General features: G+C 39.6%; 1 protein-coding gene across 2 annotated transcripts in view; it reads left to right on the top strand.

Moving 5' to 3' along the window:
• The first annotated feature begins 7821 nt into the window (after positions 1-7821).
• Positions 7822-8728, top strand: part of DNAJC13 (DnaJ heat shock protein family (Hsp40) member C13) — a 57026-nt gene continuing 56119 nt past the window's right edge. For both annotated transcript variants that reach the window (XM_005519003.3, XM_014248627.2), the window contains exon 1: positions 7822-8008. The gene's annotated coding sequence lies outside the window, so the exon portion shown is untranslated. The remainder of the gene's footprint in view (positions 8009-8728) is intronic.

Here is an 8728-nt window from a genome sequence, read left to right as displayed (position 1 = left end):
CTCCTCAATGTTATTTGGAGATTCAGAGTCAAGGACTGCAGGGTAATTGCGCGTGGCCTCTCAGATGTGAGATCTGCCTGCATTGAGGAGGAGGTACAGCCCCCAGGATCAAGGCTTTTCCTGGTTCCATCAGGAGTTTCAGGTTCAAATATCAATTAAATCAGATGCACTTTGTGTCATCAGTGTGTGACATACGAGCTCTGCCATGCAGGGACAGGGTGTCTTTGTGTGCCATTCTTTGCTGTGGGAAGCTACACCAAGATGTAAATCTACATATAGGAATATAGCCTGAAATACCATCACTGACAATTTTTAGGCATTCTGACTGAAGTGAGCTGAAAGCAAAGTCACTACAGTTAATTTCCAGTTTTTCATAGCAAAAGAGGGACAGGGGATGGGGAGAGAGCATCTTAAGTAGCCTAGTAAGATGTGTACACTACAAAGCACATACACACAAAGCTACACTAACTTTTGAAATAGTTGTAAACAGTTTCTTTGGAGAGCAGGATTAGATAGTGAGCAGCAGCATCCAAAATGTGGAGAGCAGCAGGTGTTGGGCATCCCATTTTCTGTGCTATGGTGCTGGAGCTAGGGGTGCCTGGTGTAATTTCATAATGAAACTTCTGAATGCTTTGAGAAATTCAACACTGCTCAGTAAAACAACTCTTGAACTAACAAGGAATTTCTTGTCTTCCAGCAAATAGATAATTGCATTCTGTTGTACTTTAGAATGTTCATGAAACCAAAATACATTTTTGTAAAATCCACCATGAAAATACGTTCTAGTTGTGGATCATGCATATATGGCATTAAGCTATTATTGTGGTGGGGGTCTCTAACAGGTATACAGTTAATGCTTGAGATTAAATTGTTATAAAACCAATATATAACAATTGTTATAAAAACAGCCAGAAGCCTTTTCATTGCTGCTGCTACTATTGGTAGTGATCTGTTCACAGATTAATTAGCTGAGGAATGTTATTAGGCAATAAAATGTTCTTTTGTTTTTATGATAACACCTTACAGCTGGTGTTAATTCATAAATGGTTAGTCTGCATTTCTCAGCTACCAGCCATTCTAAATGGTAAAGAGAATATTACTGGACTATGGGAAGCTTTAAAAAAAAGAAAAAAAGGAAAAATGAAATATTCTTTCTGATTCACATTCTTTCTCACAAGACTATAATTTCAATGGCTTGGCCTGCGAGTTATAAGATCATAATTTCCACTGTTCTTCTCTGTGCTTCATGAACAAATTTTGATGAAAATGCATATGCTCAAGAATCTCCTGCTCTCTGAAAATAGTAAGACTTTTAGAATCATCTGAGGCACCATGGGCAAGGTTAATAATTCCTGTTTATTGTTTTGTCCACAATTATTTCCATTGGGCATTATTTCTAATTCTGGGATTTGACCCCAGGCTATGGAATCAGAGAATTAGTACTTACTTTTCCCCTACTGCTCTACAGGCTGCAGTGATGAGTCAAGAATATATAAGTGACTCCTTCATAACTCGTGCTGATGAAAACTGTATTTTGTAAGCAACAGGAACTTATTGCTTGGTTTTCAAAAGCCCTTTTGGTTTGAATGACCAAATTTAAATACCTGCACTGCAGGAATCTCCCTGTGATTCTGAGTAGTTCTACCAAAAAATTCCAATGACTGAATTTTCGTAATGTCACACTAATTTACTGTACTTCTGAAATACTTCAGTGTTCAAAAAGCTTTTTTTGATGGTTTTTGTTTCCGTTTTAATTTTTTTCTTTTGCCACCCTAATTGCTGAATATAAATTTCATACACTCTGTCACTGTCCAGTTTCTCAATTTAATAGCATTCCTACTCCAGGACTAGTATTTAAATTTAACTTTCCACAAAAATCAACTTTCAATAAATAAACTGACAGTGAACTTGGCAATGCAGTGTCTTAAGTACATGAATTTTATAAGATTGGAGCATGTACTAAAATACGTAAGACATATAAAAGTTGACATGTCACACTGTCACACAGATCAATACATTGAATAAGCCTGCAAGGTACATTGTCATCTGTTTTTGTTCTCATGTCTATAAAAAGAGACATGGAGAGATCACATAGCAATTTTATTTTTTTTTAATAGGAGAAGTGTGCTTTTGCTAAAAAACACATGATCTTTAAAGGTTGTTTTAGGATACTTGAAAATTGTACACAGGAATATACAGAAAAAGAAGCATTAATGTACTTTTAAACTAGTCAAATATTAGAAGCAGAAGGATGTTGTGAAAATAAATTAATTCACATTCCTGGAGCACTCAGTGTACTGAACAATGTCACAGAAATGCCAATATGGAAATCAGTAAGCTTGAATATTCTGAAGCTTGAATAATAGAGCTGGTATAGTGTACACTAAATAAATCTTGGGCCAGCCAACTGAGCAATGTGAATAGAACACAGCACAGCATCCATGTGGATTCAATGAGTCCTTTCATCTTGTGGAGTGAATAAGGCAAAGTTCCCATGGATAAAAATTATACCCAAGCATGCAATTATTTGCAAAGGCAATCCGAATCTTCTGGAATTTTTTAACTCAATAAGACTTTTGGGTTTACAATGTCAATACTGTATAGTTACTTATGTATGTAAATACATAATTGTCTAGGTTTATTTTAAAAATCCACAGTTATGATGTGGGATTATATACCACATCTAGAGCTGCAACACAGATATCTGATTTGTATTAAGAGTAACTAGCAACAGAATTAAATTGAGATCCACTAGAGAGGATGTCAAATATCAGTGAACATTAGGTTTCTCAGCCTGAGTTATCCTAGAAAAACTGTGCTTTCTAGTTTAGCAGGCTATTGTGGGCACTGCCTCTTTTGTCCTGTCTTTTGCAGTCTGTTGCACAGCTAAGCCCTTTCTCCCACTCCTTACTTCTACATTTGAATCTTTCTATCATCCTATTCTATTCCTCAGATCAATCCCTGTCTCCTTCCTAGACATTCCCAGTCTTTCTTCTCAGCTATTTCTATCATTAACAATGTTTTGCTAGGCCAGATAAGTATTTCTTCTCCTTGTGCTTTCCCTCTTCTGTGAGTTGCCTGTATCAGTTCTCTTGAGAAAAAGTTCTCTTGTCCCTACATATGCACTTCTTCTGTTCAGAGTAAAATTTTCAAAAATCATAGCCTCACAGCTCTGCCTATCTTCCCAGTTTCCAGGTCTAACTTACAGAAGCTGACTGATTACTCTCCTTCGCCCTCAGTTGCTCAATATGTTGTCCATCCCATGAGTTCCATGTGCAAAACCCACTCCTACCACACTGGCCAGTTCTGCTCTTTCAGAACTCAAATTTCTTTTTTGCATAAGCCATCACATAAGCTTCCTCACAGTCTGCTCCTTCTGCAATGCCTCTTTGTGTTTCAGGGCACTTGCCTGCATGGACTGTGTGTCAACAGTAGGAAGAAATATCAGTTGGGACATCAGCAGTACCTTTTATCACAAAATGGTCCATAGGAGTTAGATATTTCAAAGAACAGTTTATCTTAAGCAGGCTTGCAATGCTAAGGTGAAGCATTCCCAAGATGAACTAAGTATATGGGAATTTTCATTGTCATTTTATAAGGTTTCCCCACTGAACAAATGTGTTCGTTTGTTTAACAACCTTTTTTTTTCCTCAACATTTTTTTTTCAACAACCTAAGTCAAAGACTGTGAATGTAGTTAAAGGCTTCTTCTATTAATTGGTCATTATTTTGTTCTACATGCAGTAAACAATACATTTCTCCTTTACATTTTCCTTTGAAAAAATACAACCATGCATTTTTTTAAACAGTGTAACTTCATTAGGAATTGTTACATCATTGTGCACCACTATTTAGTTCCATGAAAAGATTATTTCTACTATGAATGACATTTGAGATTTTAAGCAAATCTGTTACATCCACTTTTCTTACACCAGATGTACCCACGTAAACTACTAAGACTAAATTGCAACTTGGAACTTATCTATTGGAAGGTAAAAGAGATAAAAGATAATTTGTAGATTATCTTCAAAAGACTAACCAAAAAGACCAGGTTATACAACGGTATAGATGGATTAAGAGATCAAAAGTTAATATGTGAGTATTTACTGCACATAGGCCGATGCCAAATGAAAGGATTATCCAAACAGAAGAGGAATTATTGGAGGAATGCTATGAATATGAATACAGATTGGAATGCATTACTGTATTGAAGATACTTATTAATAATTTACCAAAATTTATCACAAAGTTAATTAGCTCAGGCTACAGTTATTATCAAGCTATTAGCTAAGATAACAAACAAGTCATCATTTAATGAGTCTATCAGGAAATATAGAATTATTAACGGGGAGCATGCAAAAGATACCTGTTAATTGATGTCACAGAGAAGATAAATTATCATTATTATCTGCATTTATTTTTAGATAAAATATGTCAAGATACATAAAAATTTGATGTGAGCTTTGAACAGCTGGCAGATTGTCAGCATAGTCTTAATGCATCTTCAGGATAACAAAGAATAGAACAAAGATTGATGCAGGAATGTGGGTCTGATTTCCAGAAGGCCCTCTGTGTAACCCGCATTTTGCCATTTACAACAATTTTGCAGTAAAAGAGACAAGATCCAGGACAGAGGTTTCCAAAGGCATGTTACTTAATTAGATTTATATGTGACTTTTACATTTGCTTCCCTCCATTCAAAATCTTTCTGTTATCCCTTCTCAGTCAAGTACTATAATTAGTCATCAAAGGATTACTGTTATTGTTATTTGGTCATCTAAAAATTAAAATTATTTAGCATATTTTCTGTTTGTTATTCTAAATTAATATTAAGCTGAGGTATATCTCTTAGATCCAATCTCTAAGAAGATCCCCATTACTTCATGGCAGAAAAACAGCAGTTGACCTTAGAGTGGATGGTCCTGCACCCTCCAACACTGAAAGTTAAGTAAGAGAGTAACTAGCAGGAACTTGTTTTATTCTAAGACAAGGAAGGGTGGAAAAATCTCTTCTTTGTCTGAACAGAGGATCCAGAATTCTGCCCTACCATTAGAGACAGTACTAGGAAGGGAAGCTAATTTGTCCACTTTTGCTGCTTGCAGGCTAGGTAGAAGCTTGTTCTTTTTTATTGCTATAAACCACAATAAAAGTAATAGGATCTTTGCTATTGTAGGTTGTATTTAAAATCATAATATTTACTGTTGCTGCAGACAATCTTAGCATTGGCTCTACAGCACCTGTACTGTAGCTTGCTTGAAGAATTCAGCCATCCTAAACCACAGTCTTTCAGAATAGGTGCTGATCACAGAAATAGCCAGTGGACTATTAATTATTTAGTGGTGAACTAGAACTCTTCATTCCTTCCAGATATCAGTAATTGGGTGGTAAGGAGAGACCTTGCTCTCTAGACTGGAGATGGCCTGAACTCTTTTGCAAATGGAAGCATTTAAATGGACAAGGTCAGATTGACATTTGGAGTACTTCAAGTGAAAGATCTGGAAGAACTAAACTTGGTTTTGCTTCTCCAAAGTGGATTGAAGCAATTTAACATTTTCTCTCCCAAGAAGGCATGAAACCTGTGTTTTGCTATTGTTATTTTCATAATGGGAATGGCTCTGATACAATTTCTGATTCTGTAAGTGACTAGGAAAACTAAGGGCAAAACATTAAATTACCAGTGTTAGACACAGGTAATAACAAAACCGCCATTGACATTAATGGAGTGAGGATTTTGTTCACTTTCCTTTTAAATTAAAACAGCAAACTTTTAAATTCGAGGTGTTAAAAATACAATTTTTGTATTCCAGCATTTTCACAAACCTTTAGTTAAACAGAAAATTAGATCCTATCTCTAAAAATATCCAGTAGTATCATCTCACAAGAAAAAATGACCAAGCAAAGCAGAATTTTTTCTGCACACAAGGTAACTTAACACATACTTTACAGTAAGACAGTAATGAAATCCTGGTCTGCTTTAATTTCTGAAAGATTTCCTACCATGTTGTACAATATAATTTCTATAACTTCCTGTAAGAACTGCTAAACACACCTTCCTTGTTCATTTTTTCTCTGAATAATTTCAGAATTCTTATTTCACTATCTCTCAAATTTTCTCTGTCTTAATGCATCCTCCTTTCATCAGTTGCTTGCATTAGATCAAAAGTTAATACCACTACTTATGCAAGGGCATGTCCAAAACTAGAGGAAAACACAGTTCCTGAAATACTAGCTTGAGCTGAATAAATACACTGAAATATAATCTCTGCTTTCAGATTAAAATTCATCCACAAAAACATCAATTACTACTTTTTTACATCGATTTCATTATGCAAGTGTCATTCTTTGTTTCTAAGTAATAAACAGCTAACAAACTGCTGTTTTATTTGATGTACTTTACCTACCTATATTAACAACGTAAAATAAGTACTGAAACAAAATCAACACCCCTGAACCAAAAACCCTCTGAGCCAACTAATCAACAAACCCAGAAATCACTCCAAACCTGTCCAAAAACTCTTCCATGTGCTCAAAGAAACTCTTCTGAATCATATGACCTCCCTCTAAAATTAGTCCTACAATTCCTAGTATATTAATAAAACATTAAATCTTTTTTTTTCCTCTCTTGAAGTTCTGTAACCAAAAGCAATTTATCAGCTTCCCCAAAGTACTGTTATTTTCCCATCAGTGCTATTTCATCACAGTGCCCCAGATTCAGAGGACTAGATTCATCAAAAGGATGACTGACTAGTATTTAAATATCTTAAGCAACATATAAGACAGATAGTTTGTCATAGAATCACAGAATACCCTGAGTTGGAAGGGAACCACAAGGATCATTGACTAACTCCCAGCCCTGCACAGGACACCCCAGGAATCACACCATATGCCCAAGAGCATTGTCCAAAATCTTCTTGAGCTCTTTCAGGTTTGGTGCTGTGACCACTTCCCTGCTGTTCCAGTATCCGACCACGCTCTGGATGAAAATCTTTCCCCTGATATCCAACCTCCCGACTCAGGTACATGCTGTTTCTTAAGAGTCCGTATGATGATGAAAAGGATATTTAAGGATATTTTAAAAATTTAACACCTGAGATTTTGATCTTTTTTTTTTTTTTTTTCTGCAAGATAGTTCCACTTACTGTTTTTTCCTCATTTCACTCTTCATCTGCAGACTTTAATGACAGTGTTTTAAGGGAAAGGCCATAGTATTTTAATGCAAGTAATTTAAAAATATTCGAAATATTTATGCCATTCAGTAGGCATTTTAAGGAGCTCGTGTTACAATGCTGCCGTAGTTCACAACATTTTTGGGAAACCTTACATCTGGTGCAGAATATAGGGAAGTTGACGGGGAGCTCAAGAGTCCAGTAACAAACGTGGAGGGCAGTTAGCCAACCACATAAATCAGTGATTCAGTCTCCGCAGCCTTAATGTGGCATTTTAACATGGCTTTTAAGGCCACGTAAGTAATGTGCATAATTAAACAGCGTACTCTGGCTTTTTAACAGTTCAACGCGCCTTTCACGGCCTGGAGACGCTCGGGCAGGACCCCACCGGTCACTGTCAGTCCTGAGGCGACGCGCAAGGCGGGCGCGGGGGACACTTTGCCCCCCGGCTGCGCGGCGCCTGCGCAGGGAGCCATGCCGGTTCCCGGCAGAACAAGGCAGGGCAGGGCAGGGCAAGGGGCGAGGGTAGGAAGGAAGGAGGGAGGGCGGGCGGGCGGGCGGCGGGAAGGGGGTAGGCAGCGCGGAGCACATCAGGTGACCGCGTCCCGTGACGGCCCCGGGCCGCACGGCGGCTGCGCCGAGGGGGCGGTCTCGCTGCCCGAGCGAAGATGGCGGGCTCCAGAGCCAGTCTCTGAGGCAGTGGGAGCGGTGTAGCGGCTGCCGCCCGCCCGGCTGGCCGGAGGGTGAGGGGTGAGAGCTTCGCTCGGTGCCCCTTCGCCCTTATCGCCGGGGAAGCGCATTGCTGGTGGGGGCAGGTCCGGGCAGCGCGGGCTCCCCGGCCAGGTAAATGCCAGCGGCGGGGGAGGTGAGGGGGCGGCGGCAGCAGCCCCCGCCTCCTTCCACGGTCCCGGGCGGTGCTCGGGGCCGGGTGGGTTGGGCGGGCGGGGGGCGCGCCTGACCCGCGGGGTCGGGGCTGGGGCAGCGCTCGCGCTCGCTCTGCCGCCCGGGGGCTGATGCTGCCCGCTCCTGCCCCAGCCGTGAGGGGCCTGGGGCTGTGAGCGGGCGTCCCCAGTGTGCTACCTGTCACCAGCCGCTTCGCTTCCTGTGTCCGAGCAGAGGAGAGGGCTGGGGTTGTTCTCCAGCTTCAGCCTGCCCGGTGCTTCGCTCGGCATGCCCCGCACCTGATGCGGCTTCTGTAGCCGCCGGGCAGAATTTGTCCTCTTTATTAGAAGAGTATTGATGTGTCTATTTAAGCAAAAGGAACGTTATTTTTCTCCTCTTGCCCTTAGATCAAAATATACCCGTCAGGAGATGCTTTGGGAAATAATTTATGAAGGGTGGGAGAGATGTGGTGGAGATACGCTTTCACATAGATGAGATTTTGTTTCTTTTTTGAGTGCTAACAGTATGCCTGAAGACCATGAGCAGAAGTAAATGCATCTTTCAGTAAATCTACCCTTAATGTTCTTATTTTTCCAAGAGCTTTTGAATTTCTTCCATGTATGCTTTTAGCTTGCTTTTTGTTTTCTGAAAGTCGAAACAAGTAGTCATATTGGATGGTTT

This window comes from Pseudopodoces humilis, chromosome 1 (genome assembly GCF_049639895.1).
Source record: "Pseudopodoces humilis isolate 2021_Gansu_Grassland_sample_001 chromosome 1, ASM4963989v1, whole genome shotgun sequence".
NCBI lineage: Eukaryota > Metazoa > Chordata > Aves > Passeriformes > Paridae > Pseudopodoces > Pseudopodoces humilis.
This window is presented reverse-complemented; position numbering and strand designations above follow the sequence as displayed.